This window comes from Rutidosis leptorrhynchoides, chromosome 8 (genome assembly GCF_046630445.1).
Source record: "Rutidosis leptorrhynchoides isolate AG116_Rl617_1_P2 chromosome 8, CSIRO_AGI_Rlap_v1, whole genome shotgun sequence".
NCBI lineage: Eukaryota > Viridiplantae > Streptophyta > Magnoliopsida > Asterales > Asteraceae > Rutidosis > Rutidosis leptorrhynchoides.
The window spans coordinates 137,806,396-137,824,933 of record NC_092340.1 but is presented as its reverse complement, the minus strand read 5'-3'; positions in this window follow the sequence as shown (position 1 = coordinate 137,824,933).

Genomic DNA, 18,538 nt, shown 5'->3' with positions numbered 1-18,538 from the left:
GAAATAAATAAAAAATAAAAAATAAAAAAAATGACTACCTCAAAGTAAGCTTTCAGAATAAAACTTTTGCCACTAGCAGGGCTCGAACCCGAGACCCCTCGATCTGATAAACACCCACACGACCACTGAACCAATTCTATTTTTCTGTTTTACCTTCCCTTAGTTTGAATATAACCCGACTTTTGTGTTGTATCTTCTTCTTCAACTTGACAGTCGACTGAGGACATCCTCATCATCAAACTAATGGTTTAATGTTTTAATTACGATTGAAACCGAATTGTAACCAACCTGAGCAATCTACTTTTGTTAAATTAAGAAAGAAAGAAAAAAAAATATAAAAAAAATAAGAACACAGCTCACTGCTGTCGCTGTTTATTTAAAAAAAAAATATTTGATTTCAAAAATTTAGAACGTTTTGGATAAATGTTACAACATGAAATAGGTTGTAAATAATTCGTATAAACTTCTGGAATCATCAATTGCATCTGAAACATCGATATAATTACGAATTTCACGATTAAAAATCTGTTGACTTTTTTATTTGAAACTTTGACTCAAAAATTCGTAATCGATATAAAGAATTGGAAGTTGAAACTTCACAGGAAGTACGAGTAGAGGATTCCTAACAAAGACACATTTATAGTTTTTGAAATAAAAATCAAATTCGAGTTTTGGCAATAAAGTGGAATAACAGGGGATATAATAGTTCAGACTTTTTATTTTCGATTTTAATTCAACCAGTGGAATTATTTATACATGGAAATTGATAAGGTAAGGTTTACTGGATTGTAAATACTGAATTGATCGAGTTTTTAAAGAGACTATGGTTCGACCGAATAATTCAGGAACAGATAAGAAGAAAAAAAAATAAACAAATGAATAAATGAGTACACCCTCAACTGCTTTTGTTTGATTGTGGAATCAACTTGGATCAATCACAGATTATAGACAAGAGGAAAATCCACCAGGATATTTAACATACCCGTACAATTATTTGGCTTTTTAATTTATATTAATATTAATAATTAATAAGAATATTAATAATAATATAGATAGTATTATTATTAATAAGTAATAATACTAATAATAATAATTAATTGGAATAATAATAATATTAAAGATAATAATATCAAAATAATATTAGTAATCATAAGTGTAGTAAAAATAATGGTAATCATAATATTTAAATAAAAGTGATAATTAATATTAATAATAATAACAATGATAATATATAATAATGATTCTTAATGAAAACAATTAATAATAATACCAGTATTATCAAGTTACATGTTTTAAATTTTCATATCTTTATATTATATGTTATAATAATATTAATAATAAAAATAATAATACTAATGTTAATATTAATAATAATATTGAGAGTAATACTAATATTATTGATATAACAAATTATGCTTATCAAATCTTATATTTATATACTATGTATTAAATTTATTATACTAATAATACTGATATCAATACCAATGATGAAAGTAATATTTATTAACATAATACTATATTTTAACTTGTAATTACATATACTAATACTATATATTATTAGTTATCTAATTTTAAATGTTTATATATATTATATATATTTTATCATTTGTAATTTTTAACAATATACATATAGTACTAATTATGTATAGATATCACATATATAATCTAACTACTACATATATAATTATGTTTTTAAATATCAAATTCTGTTACATAGACAAATATGTTAATTATATATATTGAAATAAATAAACTCAAAGTATAACATTATACATTTAATACCTTGTTGTCGTTGACAATTTATGTTCAAAATTATTTATCTTCAATATATATATATATATATATATATATATATATATATATATATATATATATATATATATATATATATATATATATATATATATATATATATATATATATATATATTTAAAACAACAAGTTTTATTTATTTGTAGTTATTTTCTATAATAACTAAATCACATAGTAGTTCCTTAATAAATTTATTTCATTATATAATTATTTATATCTACATTTCAGTTTAAAATTAGAGGTTCGTGAATCGTCGGGAATGGTCAAAAGGGCAAATGCATACATGAACACAGTTCAAAGTTTTCGAGACTCAACATTATAGACCTTGCTTATCGTGTCGAAATCATATAAAGATTAAGTTTAAATTTAGTCAGAAATTCCCGGGTCATCACATCGATGTGCTAAGACACCATATTTCACGTGACGAGTGAAGTGTCGATGTGCTAAGACACCACTCAAAGTAATGTGATGGGTGAAGTGTCGATGTGTTAAGACGCCACCCGGGGTGAAGTGTCGATGTGTTAAGACACCACCCGGAGTGAAGTATCGATGTGCTAAGATGCCACTCCAAGAGAATAACGGGTGAAGTACTGATATGTTAAGGCGCCACTCGAGGTGAAGTATCGACATGTTAAAATGCCACCTCAAGTAAAATGAAGAGTGAAGTGTCGAAGTGTTAAGACACCACTCGGGGTGAAGTTTCGACGTGTTAAGACGCCACCCGGGGTGAAGTATCGAAGTGTTAAGATGCCACCCGTGGGGTTAGTGTACGAAGTGTTAAGTGCACTAATGGTTGTTATGAACATCGATGACTTGTTTCGCGAAGTCATTCCCTTGCGAAGATTTGGTTAACCATGGTTATTGTGTTGTAAGCGTAAGCAAATTATGTTATTCGATATATATATATATATATATATATATATATATATATATATATATATATATATATATATATATATATATATATTGTATACATATAATGTTGTATTGTCGTGATGTATCTAACCCTCCGGGTGTAGCTTATTGGCATTGTTCACATCATTGTTGGTGAACTTATATTTTGTTGATGTATCTTTAGCTCGTTGCTTAGTGTTCTTACGGTATGCTTAGACTAGCTTGCCTTTATGCTTGGATGCTCCGGTATGCGGTATTTGGTTTTGTGTGGCGTGTCCATTTTATGCATATATATGTATGTAGTATATTCTCACTCACTAAGCGTTAGCTTACCCTCTCGTTATTTACCTTTTTATAGATTTGCATGGATGCGGTGGCTCGGGTAAGCGTGGGACTAGTGGACTCGCATAGTTGCTTTAGAAGGCTTGCTTTTGGATTGATTAGGATTGGGTAGCGTATCCCCAATCGCCATGCTCGGCTTCATTTGGTGTTACAAATCATGTGATTGAAAACTTGTAATTTCGTATGAAAGTCGTAAAACGGCCGATGTGGGCCCGGCCTCGTAAAACTTATTTTATGAATGGAACGTGTTAGTTTTTCATATATGAATAGGTTGTGAAAAGCGTTTTGTCTAAATACATCTGGAAGTGGTCAAACATTTTCGCATTTCATAACTTTTTGGACAGGCCAGTTTGGCGCGCCGTGCGGCCATATGTCGCGCCGCGCCATATGCTGTTCGAGCAAATTTTTTTATTTTATTTGATATTTCTGCGTAATCGTTTGTATTACGGGTTGGGTTGTTACAAGTGGTATCAGAGCATGGTCTAAGGGATTTAGGTGACTTGAAATAGGTGCCTAGACGTAGACTTTTGTGTGTGCTTAATTTGTTACGGGACTTGTAGGATTACGGGTCGGAATGGGTTTAGTTAGTGCCTTGTTTATAGGTTAACTAACGTTTATATTAGTAATGCGGATATTATTAATATGCTATTGTGTTGTGATAATGATTCTTGTGTTGTGTTTTGTTTACGTTTGCGGTTGCATATATCATCGAGCGAGGCGGTCGTTGTACTAACGAGTCGATACGGCGTGTATGCGTAATAAGGACTTGCAAACCTTATTACGGGTGCAAATCGTGTCTAACAAGTGATGTACGATGAGTGTTTAGCAAGATGAGGCGGTGTTGTGTGTGTGCTTTATACGTTCGTGATATAATCGCTTTGCATTCCTCGGAATGGCGACGGGAAATGGGTTCGAGACGAACGACGCTGAGTTTAACGCTAGAGTTGCGGCCGCCGTTGCGGAGCAAATGAGTGTGTTTCGAGAAGAAATGGATAGGAAGTATTCCGAACTTCAAAGTAGTGGTGAAATGGAGCGTTGTCTTAAGAGCTTCATGAGGACTAAACCCCGATGTATGACGGGAAACCGGATCCTTTGATAAGCACAACTTGGATCTCGGATGTCGAAGGATGTTTTTGCACTATTGAATGCCCTCCCGAGAAAAGACGAGACTCGCTACTAGTTTGTTGCGGGGTAGGGCGAGGGATTGGTTGGACGGTAAGATTGATCTTGTCGGTGGCGAAACGTTTATGGCTTTATCGTGGGACGAATTTAAGGAGGAATTCTTCGAGGAGTTTCGGACTTCAGCCGATTTGTGGGAATTGAGTAATGAGTTGCGAAATTTGAGACAAGGAGCTATGGATTTGAATACTCTCAAGACGACCTTTATGGCGAAGGATCGTTTTTGCCCGGAGTATTTGGGGAATGATCATTTGTTGATGCAATATTTCTATCGAACCTTGAATAATGACTTGAGGAGTAATATTAGCGAAGTTCAGGCGAAATCATTTGCGGAGTTATTCGCTGCGGCTAGAGGTTTTGAGTCGTATTCGCGATCTAAGGTTGGTGAACCTTCAAGGGAGAGAAGGGTTGTTTCTTTTGGTGCTCCCAGTAAGAGGACTAAGGGTCCGAGTGTGAGCACGGGTGGTACACAGACGGGTATATCGGATTCTAGTGCGTCTAGGTGTTACAATTGTGGCGTGAGGGGTCACAAGTCTTGGGAATGTCCGGTGCCAAAGGGTGATGGCACAGTATGTTTCAATTGCCAAGAAGAAGGACATCGTAAGTCCGAATGTCCCGAGTTAGCAGGGACGGGGGCGGCAAGGAGACGTTAAGGTACGTTTCGTTTTAATAAATATGTCCTTTTATTATTTATTATGTGCCGTTTGAGTTGGAGTATGTTAAATGCATCGTGTTGTGCATGTTATAATCATGGGTGACGTTCCTAATGGAAGTACCCTATGGTGACATTTTGATTGTTGGGCGAAGGGCGTAAGACTTGGCGTAACCAAGCATTCCTTAGTATTTGGGAAATGTTTCTACCAAGCCATGGAAATGAGTTTTGGTGTTCGAATGTTAGAGCGTGTTCGCTCTCGTGTTGAAGTTGATGAGCCATGAGGTTCGACGGGTGGGATGAAACCCGAGAAATAGAGTGTTTTGGATCTCAATGTATGTTGGTAAAGGAGTCTACATGACGCGACATTAGGTGCCTTTTATACCTACTAGCGTGGTGTTCTACTCCGATTGTGTTGCGGTTACATTGTACTTAGGGTACCGAAGTGAAACCCTTAGGTACATGAGTGATCGGGTGAAATTTGACAAATTAAAGCAATTGGATGATTGCGAGGGTATGGTTTATGTAATTGTGGTACACTTTTCATTCAAAGTGTTTAAGGATTGATTGAAATCCTTCGTGTGCCCAAGATTGGAGCAAGATGTAGTGATGAGTCGTGTGAGCCCAATTGTTGGTAAAGTCTACCTTTGGTAGCATTGTACGAGTTGTGGATATGGAACGTAGTTCCAAGTGGGGGAGTTACACTCCCGCACGAGGAGATCCTTAGGGTGAGAATTCGGATAATGCTTATGGTAGATCCGAAACTTGTGTTGGGACCTAGTTTTGGTCGATTTGTGGTAGAGTACAATTTTGGTTAAATCGTACTTATGATTTTGGATTTGGAAATTATCACCGAGGTGGTAATGTGGTAAATCTCGTTGAGAGATAATGGACGTGTTTGGCGAGCAAGGTGAAATCCCTCGGTTAAGGGATGTGTGTGTCGGATTCTCTTTTAGAGAATTTTTGTTTTGTGCCTATGTTCGATATAGGTGGTTCTTGCTCGATTGTGTGAATGGTTAGTGGTATCCGTTAGGATTCACTATGGCGTAGCAGAGCGCGATGTTACGCTACTCGTTTTCGAGGCCAAAAGGGCGTTGATTGGTGAAGCATGACCTTCGGGGTCCGCTGACTTCATCATGGTAATGTTGATTGGTGAAGCATGACCTTCGGGGTCCGCTGACTTCATCATGGTATTGTTGATTGGTGAAGCATGACCTTCGGGGTCCGCTGACTTCATCATGGTATTGTTGATTGGTGAAGCATGACCTTTGGGGTCCGCTGACTTCATCATGGGAGTAGTGATATATCAGTGAAGCATGACCGTTGATGGGGTCCGCTGACTTCATCCGGTGTTGAGTGATCTATCGGTTGTTTTATACACCGATGGTGGGGTCGTGAGGACCATGTTGTGTGATTAGTGATGTGATAGCCGTGTTTCGCTCACATGTTGTTACGGGTGTGACAATAGTCGATTTTGTACACCTTAGGATTAGCGTTGGCATAGTCGTTTTGGGCGCTTTTGGTTTTAGCCGTTGCTTATGATGTTAGGATAGTGGCGTATTGGTTGTATTGCGCACTACAAAGGATGTTTAGTGGTAAGTGTAATCCGTAAGGATTCATGTGGTTCGATCTTCAACGTTCAGATCGTTGACTTTAGGTTGAGACTTAGTCACTTTTAGCGTTGTCCTTGGTAAAGGTACGCTAAGGAATTGATATCTCGGTACGAGATTGGTTGAGTTTTTCCCGATATGGGGAAAAGAGCAGGTTTTAGTGCTCGGATAGTGGTTTTGATAAATCGCGGGTGACGATTTTAGTTGTTAAAGGTGATTCATTGGGAAGAATTGTCTAGCAAAGTTCGGATTGGAACTTAGGATTGAGGGCCGTTGGGTAGTTCCGGATTGGTTAAGTGGAGAAGATCACGAGGACGTGATCGAGTTTAAGTGGGGGAGAGTTGTAAGACCCAAATATTTATTGTACATAATGTATTTATGATGCACGATGCGTGTATGAAGTGTACGTGTTGCTTGCTCGAATGCCGAAGGAAACTGGACGTTGTCTGAAGTGACAAGGTGTGTACGTATCTTTTTAACCCCAAATAAAGTTTGTGTTGCTGTTTCAAAGCCTTACCATTGGAAAGGAAATCTTATTACGTTTCCAACGATATTTGATTCATCGAAAACGGAGCTACGGTCAAAAAGTTATGGCCAAAACAAGTTTCTGAAAACTGACCTGCAGGTTGGAGCGGCACTCCACCATTTGGCGCGGTGCTCCGATTGCTGCTGATGCAATTTTCAGCCTTTTTAAAAGGTTTAAATGAGGGGTACTTTGGTCTTTTCATTTAGGGTCGGTTTAGGGTCACCAAAACTGATCTAGAACTCCATTGGAGCTCGTTTCTCACCCACACAAACACTCTCATCCATACCTAGAGAGAGAGGAAGAGTTCTAGAGTGAGAGAGCTTGAATTGGAGAAGAAGGAGTTGGATTCTAACCAAAGCTCGGGTTTTAAAGTTGTTCTACTCGTCAACGGCATCATTTTGATGGTATTGGTAAGTTCAAACTCCGAATTTCATTGTTTGATTTGAGATTCAATGTTAGGGTTTTGAGATTGTTAGTTGTAAAACCCATTTGATTGATGAAGAGGGTTTATGGAAACTTGCTATTTTGATATTTGGCGGGTTTTGGGTTGGTTAATGATTTAACCATGTTTTAGACTTGTAAATGGTGTATAATCACTAGTGTTAGTGATTATTGGTGTTTTGGAAACCATTAGGGTTCTTATGATTGACTAATTTTGACTAAAGTCAAAATTAGGGGTTGTTGATGATTATGACTCAATTGCCGATTTAATAAGGTTTATAAACTTAAAATGGATTAAGTTGAAGCATAGAACCGAGTTAAATATGTTTTGGTGTCAAAACTTGCTAATGGCGTGATATTGACTTCTTATGGGTCAAATTAGGGTTTAAGTGTCATTTTGGGCAAGATAGGTGTTTAACACCTATGATTGGGTTTGATTGGCATATTAGGACCATTCTCACTTGTGTTCGTGATTATTGGTTAGTTTAGGCGCGGTTTGTGCTTGGAAGTGCATTTGGGTCGAAATTGCACTAGTTGTCAATTTGGGTTGATTTGTATATCCACCCTAATTGTGTTACTTGTTATGTGATAAATGGATTAGGTACATTCAATCGGCGATTGCGGATTATTCGGTAGCATTCTTCAAGGCGACAAGGTGAGTGTTAATATCCTATATGCATATGTATGTGTAGGATGGGTGCGGGTCGGGTGAAGGGGTTCTCGCTTGTAGAGCTCGCTTCTCGTATAGGTGGAATTGTTGGACTTGTGTATAGGTCCAATTGGCACGGTTGTGCGTTTTGGTTGACCACTTTGGCGAGGTGCACACTTTGTGTGTACGTTATCACATGGGCGTGTGATGTGGACTTATATAACCCCAATGACGAAGGGTTAATATAGTGAATGGAATAATTATATACGTAGGTATATAATGTATTTATTTGTTGTAGCGTGAGATGTGAAGTGTCGATGTGCTAAGACACCACATTTCACGTGACGAGTGAAGTGTCGATGTGCAAAGACACCACTCAAAGTAATGTGACGGGTGAAGTGTCGATGTGTTAAGACGCCACCCGGGGTGAAGTGTCGATGTGTTAAGACACCACCCGGAGTGAAGTATCGATGTGCTAAGATGCCACTCCAAGAGAATAACGGGTGAAGTGCCGATGTGTTAAGGCGCCACTCGAGGTGAAGTATGGACGTGTTAAGATGCCACCTCAAGTAAAATGAAGAGTGAAGTGTCGAAGTGTTAAGACACCACTCGGGGTGAAGTGTCGACGTGTTAAGACGCCACCCGGGGTGAAGTATCGAAGTGTTAAGATGCCACCCGTGGGGTTAGTGTACGAAGTGTTAAGTGCACTAATGGTTGTTATGAACATCGATGACTTGTTTCGCGAAGTCATTCCCTTGCGAAGATTTGGTTAACCATGGTTATTGTGTTGTAAGCGTAAGCAAATTATGTTATTCGATATATATATATATATATATATATATATATATATATATATATATATATATATATATATATATATATATATATATATATATATATATATATATATATATATATATATATATATATATATATATATATTGTATACATATAATGTTGTATTGTCGTGATGTAGCTAACCCTCCGGGTGTAGCTTATTGGCATTGTTCACATCGTTGTTAGTGAACTTATATTTTGTTGATGTATCTTTAGCTCGTTGCTTAGTGATCTTACGGTATGCTTAGACTAGCTTGCCTTTATGCTTGAATGCTCTGGTATGCGGTATTTGGTTTTGTGTAGCGTGTCCATTTTATGCATATATATGTATGTAGTATATTCTCACTCACTAAGCGTTAGCTTACCCTCTCGTTGTTTACCTTTTTATAGATTTGCATGGATGCGGTGGCTCGGGTAAGCGTGGGACTAGTGAACTCGCGTAGTTGCTTTAGAAGGCTTGCTTTTGGATTGATTAGGATTGTGTAGCGTATCCCAATCTCCATGCTCGGATTCATTTGGCGTTACAAATCATGTGATTGAAAACTTGTAATTTCGTATGAAAGTCGTAAAACGGCCGATGTGGGCCCGGCCTCGTAAAACTTATTTTATGAATGGAACGTGTTAGTTTTTCATATATGAATAGGTTGTGAAAAGCGTTTTGTCTAAATACGTCGGGAAGTGGTCAAACATTTTCGCATTTCATGACTTTTTGGACAGGCCAGTTTGGCGCGCCGCGCGGCCATATGGCGCGCTGCGCCATATGCTGCTCCAGCAAATTTTTTTTTTATTTGATATTTCCGCGTGATCGTTTGTATTACGGGTTGGGTTGTTACATTAACCAAGATTAGTGTTCTAGTGACCAAAAATCCTTTGAGTATGAAGGAGGCAACTATTCTAAGCATGTTTAAATAGGTTTCATAAATTATAGATTCCCCAAAGTGGTCGAACTAAAAACGGTGGGAATTAGGACAAAACCTCATGCGGTCGACCCACGGTTGACCGTAAGGTCGAACATGCAACCTTGATTTCACAAATCACGGTGCAAGGCTCCACAGTCTGACATGCGGTCGACCGTGGACCTAACTGTGTAGCTTAGTTTTCCTTTTAAGCTTTATTTGGTTTTGGTCTTTTGCTAGAGTAAGTGTGGATAAGTGAACTTGTATATTTATGTCAGGATGTCTACCATCACCTTTAGTTATGTGCATATATCATCATCAAAACACTTATTGTTATGGGTTAAGATTAGTATAGTCATTAAGCATAATCACGTATTAACCCACATTCTCTCCCAACAATTATTATTATAAATATAATTATATTATAATTATAATTAGTTAATAATGATAATAATAATACTGAGTGATAATGATAAATATTCTATATTCCATATTCAATATTCTATAGTCATAGAGCTGTAGTTCATTTTAGATTTCTCCAATTAATTATAAAATTTTCACAAAAAATAATACTCGGTAATAAAGACAATATAATCTTTTATGTAATAACCCGCATTTTTCCGTTAATTTATTTTAACGCCCGTCTTTTTTTTTTTTTATAGATAATATCTTTCGTTACCTAAATTCGTACCTTCCGTAAATTAGCATTTTTAATATTACCGTTATTTAATTATAACATCTCTCGTTTACTCTAGCGTATTTAAAATAATTCGTATGGTTAATTCACGCACCCGCTTTTAAACTCGAGGGACTAAAGTTGCCAAGTGGGCAAACTAGTTGACTAGGTCAACTAGTCAACCCACCTCCCCACCATTCATTCCATCCATCTTCCACCTCCCTCATTCTTACTACTTCCATCTTTTCTCTTAACTCCTAACATCATTCAATCATCATCTAAATCATTTCAAGGAAGCAAACATCAAAACAAATTGTACTTTTGGAATCCTCTCTTCATCCTCTACATTTTGGTACCAATTTTATAGTTTGAGGTAAGCTTTTCAAAATCTCTAAATTTCATAAATTAGACCTTTAAACTTAAAAATGTGTTAGTTAGTGTCTATGGCTCGAGTCTAACATGAATATGTGATTGGTTTGCTCGATTTTGTTGTTTTGAGTAAATAGCATGAACACTTGAAATGGATGTGTTTAATCTTGAGTTTTGGTTGATTAAATATTATTGTTATGTTAAAGTTCATGTTTTAAATGTGTTACTAGCATCATTAGCTACATTTTGGTATGTAGGTTGACTTAGAAAAACTTCATTAACATGATTAATGATTTTGTGATTTTTGGTTAGGGTTTGATAGATTTAATTACGAACTTTGGATGCATTGAATGCTTTGCAATGTTGTTGGTAAGTGTTTATTTGCAACGTATGTTTAATTACCTTCGAAACGGCATATCGTATGTGTAAATTGGATTCCCGAATCATGAAATGCATTTTATGAACTTGAAACTTTTTAGATGAACTTTTAATGATCATTCGATGAGGTTTTGGTTATTGTAAATGATGGATTTGATTGATGATATGTGTTTAGTTTCATTCCTTGTTAAAATACCTTTCCAACGATGTATGGTATGCGTTTTGAGTGTTTTCGGTTCATAATTTGGGTTTGAATGAAGTTTGGTTCGTGCACATAACAAAATTCAGCAACAGCATTTTCCCAGGTACAGGAGCACCGCTTTTGTACTAAAAGCGCCGCTCCTGGTCAATCTTTTGTGGAGTTTTTCATCAGGCACCAGGAACGCCGCTTCTAGGGACAAGAGCGTCGCTTCTGGGTCCTCAAGAGCACCGCACCTGGTCTTGGTGCGCCGCTCCTATGCAGAGAAAGTCCCTGATCAAAATCACCTTGTAATTTCACAGTTTCACCCCCGCTTACTCGTAACTCCGATTAACATGAAACTTGGCCAACATGCTTATATATGATTTCTCATCATGAAACAATAGTCGGAAACTCGACTCGACCCCGTTGACTTTGACTTTGACCAAGTTTGACTTTTAGTCAAACTTAACCAAAAACTTATGTGATCGTTCTAACTTGCTTTTATACTTATATCTTGAATGAAACTTGACAATTTGATTCGCATGCTATATAATCGAGTCGTAACGAGCCATAGGACTAATTGAACACATTTCGACCGACCTTGTGTCTTACCCGGTATTGATACAACTTACTTGTTTAGGTCAAGACTAAACAACTTTCATGCACACGTTTACTTTGTGAAGTACCTTTATACTCGTGCACTCAAGGTGAGATCATAGTCCCATCTTTTCAACAACTTTTATTCTTTAAATCATGGGATGAGAAACATATACATATCATACTTTTATACTTTGAACACAAGTACGAAAACAAACATTCCACTTACGAGTTAGAACAAAAATCCTCAAGTCTAATTATCATCAGTTACACTTACAGGGTGTAAGTGTAAGCGTGAACTTATGTTGTGTGGCCATACGGGTTTGACGAACCCTCATTTGGATGGTTCGCTACCGTCGGCGGATGAAATATATTTTCGGGTATAGTGTAGGTTCTAACACTATGATTCAGAGGTACCATTCAGTTAAGCCTTGATAATTGGGTGCTCGACAAACAAACAACATCTTTGGAATGCAAACGATTTGGATAATCAACTTATACAAAATCTTGTGGTTCAAAAACAACGTTTACAAATACACCTATGATTTCATCAACTTTTTCGTTGACACTTTTCTATATGTTTCTCAGGTTCATACTTGACTACTTGATATATGCTTTCGCACACTTTGATTACTTGCTTGGGGTCAAGCATACATGCATACGCTAGTGATAGTACCTTTGGACTCAAACTTAATGTTTACATGCATACGCTATTGATAGCATTCGTGAATTTCAACTTATATTATGTCACAAGTTATTTCTTTTTTACTTTAGAACTTCTGTAAACTTAACTCGTTGTTGAACCATTTGGTAACTTAAAAACTTTGCAAGTCATACACGTTTTAAATGAATGCGACATAATTTTTGTCAAACGCGTCTCATTTAGGGACTATGACCACGTAATGGTACCTAATTTGACGGCGCTGTCAATGGCGATTTTGTCGGGTCGTCACATTTTATACTCCTAAATACATGTGTAAGACCAATAAAAAATAAAAAAAATAAGTAAAAATCATAAGCAAAAGTGTAATAATGATATTTTGCAAACTAAAAATATTATATTATATTATTTATATTGAAAACAGAATTAAAATAGAGACAGTCTATGATATATTATTAATAATTAATTAAAATACTATGTCTCAATTCACAATATTATAATTTATTATTTATTGATCAAATAGATGCATGAGTATAAGATCCTAAGGATTAAGGATGAGTCATTAACTTTATACTCTAGGGTCTGAATAATGTGGTTAATACTAATCAAGATGAAATCTCGAGAAAGCGATTAAAGGCTAGTCGCTAGTTGATAAGTCAAAATATTATGGCGGCTAAGGGAAAAAGTCGTATTAGCAAATTCCTCGATGAGAGAAATTAGATATGAGAGAAACGTCTCTAATATGGTATGTCAGAGCCCCATTTTTAGTAGAATTAACCTCTACAGTTATAAGAGGGAATTAAGGTTTTAAGGAAGGCTTGTGAGGCGCTCACACATAAAGCTTAAGTTCCAACCCGATAACATTGAGACTTACATATAACAAAAACCGAGTATGTGAGTATAAATTATAATTATTTAAGTTCGTTAAGGGTGGCTCATCTCCTAAAACTTCACACACTTAACTTTAACCTTAGCTTATATTTACGCCGTCACCCCATCTGGCTGTCGGTTTTTCACGACGGCCCAGAGGCCCTCTCTTTTCTTTGTCTCAATCTTTCTTTTTTCGATGATCCTTCATTTAGGATATCTTTTCACCTTACTTTCTTCTCCAGCAAGATCAAAGCGCTTTCCCCTAATTTCGTTCCTTGGAGGCATTTGTTTGATGGTTGTTTTGCTTTCTCTTGTTGGCTTCTCGATTTGAAGGGTGTAGTTGCCTTGTATGTGTGGGTCCCGGCTCTCCCTGGTTGCGACTTACTTTTGTTTTCCTTTTTTTAGGTTCTCTGGAGGTTTACCGGGCGTTGTAAACGTCTTTGGTTGTTGATGGGTTTCAGATATGTTTGACTTTGGGTGGTTTTGGCTCATCGAATTGACGGTGGCTGCTCTGCGGTTCATGGAGCATCTCATTTTCCAATTTTTAGTGTTTTTGACAATCTCTGGTATGTTTGTATTTTCGATGACTGTTATAATCGTTGGTTATGGTTTGGTCTGCCAGTGCGAATGTTTCCTATAAAGTGTTTTTAGGTCGTTGTTTAGTTCCTAGTCAATTGTAACCATCACTTTAGGTGGGTGTGATTGTTTAGGTTAGTTAGTTTTTGTTATGTGTATGTTATGGCTTTTATTTTGGGCTTGATTCAAATTTTTGTTATATCAGTAGTACTAATAGATTTTTGAAAGCTGTTACTTGCTCTTTGTTTCTTCGATGAAAAAAGAAGGTATAGTTTTCAGTGGGAGAAAATAAAACATTTAAATTCCATCATTTATTTGAGTTTAGCAAAAGGGAGGTACTAATGTGTTGTCGCGGAAAGTTGTCGCAGACAATTAGAAAAACGATTATTTGGTGAGAGTTTGCTTATAAAAATGAAAAAAAAAACGTTGAAGGTTTAGATTGAAAATTTAAAAGTAGAAGGCCTGAAAGTGTAACTTTAACTTCGGATAAAAAAAATTATAAAATATAAGAGTGGAAGGGGTAAAAATGAAAAAAAGGTGAAAACAAAGTTTGAAACTCAAGCGTGTTTTATAGTGTTACCAACCTTACCACTTAAGCTAAACATGCTTTTAATATACATGTGTTATATTTATTATTTAACTCCACCAAAAAGGCAACTAAATAAAAAGAAAGATGTGAAATGACTAATATAGACAAAATGAAAAACCCGCATTCGCGGTCGAGTGGTTCACCCAATACCTTGAGTATTGGGTGGGTAGAGGCCATGATTTTGATCATTGGGGTCTACAAAACCTCCTAAGAAGTTCCAATGGAAGGTTTTACTCTTCTACATTCAGGAATTCGGCCTGGTCCACATGCCCTTATGGATTGATGGATCATGTCCCTGTTATGCGGTTCGGATCTCCGCCCGAAAGCGCGTGAGTGCATGGAAAATGATCGGGTGGATGGTTTCTATTCCCTGCAGTGATTCTAAAGCTTGGCTTTTCTCTAACAGTCCAAAAATTTTAACAAAAGTGTGTGCCACGCACTAGGTTGACCAGTAGTTCACTTTTGTAATTTTGTATATATTGAAGGGGTATTTTGGGTATTTGTTCTATAAATGATTTTAACCACAAATTAGGTTCTGGAGACTTCATTTTAGAAGTTACGGGTGTTTCAGAAACTCTCTCCTTAGAGAGAGAGAGAGATGGATAATGATGGTTTGAAGCAAGAAAGAATAGATTGAAGCTAGGGTTTGGTGTTTATAGATAATGGAAGTATCTATCAACCAAGAGGAAGACAATTTTCAGTTGGTATTATCTTCATTTTCAATCAATTGGCAAGAACCGTAACTTTTTTATTATTAGATTATTTTGGAGGTTTTGTTAAATTCTTATGTTGCTAGTTGTTATGGGTTAGAAAATGAAGTTTTGTGACTTTAAAAGTTTAAGAAAACGAGCTTAGTCTTGAAGTCCATGTATGTAAACTTGAAGTGTAATTTTTGGTAAATTGTTGACTAAATGTAGTTATATGGATAGTTAATCTTGTGTACAAAATGAGTATTTCTTGATTTTGATTTTGAGTATAGTGATTGTCTTTTGGTAGAAAAGTTTGTTTAACAAAATTGTATAAGAAAACTTGAAGAGATGATTTATTAAGAAAAAGTTTATGTTAGAAGTAGTCAATAGTCAAAAACCTATGGTAGTGTCAATTTGGGTAGTGAAGTGGGTCATTGAGAGTTTTGATAGAGAAAAAGTGTGTATTAACACACTTATTGTATTGAAGTGAAGTAGCATGACTAGTGAGTAATGTATGCATGTATGTATGGTTAAATTTGTAGGTTTCTAAGGAAGTGCTTTTACTATTGTGACCATTTTGAAAGCTTTTGCAAGGTGAGTATTTATGTGGTAAATGGTTCACATGTTATTGGCTTTCACTTGAGCAACTAATGAGATGTTATATGAATGGGAAAATTATCACAATTGTGCTTAGTTAATTAGCATAAGCTACTATGCTTAGGTGCAATAAACCTTGTGCAGTTGTCACAAATTGTTTTAGGCTTCAGATCCGCTAGCAATGTATGTAGTAAGTGTTACTACTTATGTATGAATATACCATGTTTAGTTTTATAACAATTTACATATATTTATTCATTAAGCGTTTTGCTTACTTGTTTAGATGTATGAATGTTGTAGGTGACGTTGGTTCTAGTGACAAAGGCAAGGGCAAGGTCTAGCTCGTCTAGTAGAAGAAAACTTTTGGTAAGTGGATACTCCGGTTCTAGAGCCCGTGAAGATATCATTACTTGAATGTAGAAACACTCCTTTGTGCTTTCGAACTTATTTTATGAATGAAACTATGATGGTATTTTAAAAATGATTGTGGTAATATGCTTAGTTTTTGATACATTTGAAAGCTTCGGAAGATTGTAATTTCTATAGATATGTTATGAAATGAAGTGTTTTAAACGCAAAAATGCATTTGAAATTAGCTGAAAGCTGAAAATATAGCATTCAGACAATTGTGTCAAGTGTCAAAATGGGCCGAATTTGTAAAGTGTTGAGCAAGTCTTACATAGTGTTACTGCGCGCCGCACAATATTAAATATTTTGGGACCAATAGTTAAAATATTTACAGGTGTCCGCTTTCAGTTATACTGCGAGCCGCGCAGATTCTTGAGGCGTCGCGTAGTATAACAGGGATTCGGGTCAGTCAACAAATTTAAAAGAAAATATGAGTCAAGGGCATTTCTAGTTGGTATAAGAGCGAGGTTTATGAGACTTGGATAATCCACTTTAGGATTATCTAAGCTTAAACCTATAAGTGGAATGATTATCCATTGTTTATGTATGTAGAGATTTCTTGTTATGTTGACTCGCAGGTTATCCGAGGAGCTATTGAAGTTTATGGGACCACGTAGGATTAGATAGACTTGGTAGGAGATGTGTAGATGGCGTGAAAGATTTAATTGTAGAATACAGAAATTGTCAAACTTGTATGTGCTAGCAATAAAATTTTGTGGCGGTGTTAGAATATAAGAGCAGTGGTAGATAATAATTGCTTAGCCTTATTGGACAATGTCAGAAGGGAATGGTGAAACAACGTAATATAAGACGACTGACCAACATAGTTATATTACGGTAGTTCACATGGCAGTTCCTATGTTATCACGTAAGGGTGGATAGTAGGTGTGGATACAGATTAGTTTAGTTAGACTTGAGAAGAAATGCAGATATAGTTGTAGAATGTCACTTAGTGTAACGACCCAACCCATTATCCAACCGTAAAAAGTAAACAATTTTCTTTTATACACAGTGTAGTGCGCGGCGCGCAGCACCTTAAGTGCGCGGCGTGCACAAGGCCTGGCAGCCCGCTGTCCAAAATGTCAAATTTTCGTTTAATGTTCTCCCACTTCCCGGCATATTAGACGAAACGATTTTCACAACACAAGAATATAAGTAAAACTAACACGTTTCAATAATAAAACTAGTTTTACGACGTCGGGCCCACATATGGCCGTATTACGAGTTTCGTACAAAACATAAGTTTCGACCAAATTAGTTTAAATTCCAAACGACACTAGAGCATGATGTTTGGGGGTTAAACTACCTAAATCTTGGTCAAACTTCAAAAAGCTATGCTCCCAAAAGCTTCTCCTATCATAACAAAGCGGGATCACTATTCCAAACGAATACCCTTTCCCTTGTCCGCGCCGGAGCCTATAAAAAGGTAAACAACGAGAGGGTAAGCAAAACGCTTAGTGAATGCAATAATTATACACATACATATATAATATACCTACTTGCAAACACTTACACAAATACCTCATACACGCTAGCATTTTAAATTAGCATATCATCTCAAAGTACAATGCTAAATCCACGATATCACAAGCTAGCCCAAACAATAGCATATAACACGAACGATATAATATATGCTATACTACAACACATAACCATGGTTAACCAATCGTACAAGGAATGGTACTCGAATTTCCCATTGATGTTCATAACAACCATTAGAGTACTTAACACGTCGTACACTAATCCCACGGGTGGAATCTTAACACGTCGATGCTTCTCCCTGGGTGACGTCTTAACACGTCGACACTTCACCCGTCATAGTTCTTACTTGGAGTGGCATCTTAACACGTCGATGCTTCACCCCGAGTGGTGTCTTAACACGTCGACACTTCACTCTTCATATTACTTAGGGTGGTATCTTAACACGTCGATACTTCACCCCGAGTGGTCTCTTAACACATCGACACTTCACTCACTACGTGAACGTGGTGTCTTAGCACGTCGACACTTCACATCTCACGCTACACAAATAAATACATTATATACCTACGCATATAATTATTCCACTCACCTTAATGATTCAGTGGCGATTTTATACTTCTGCAAGCT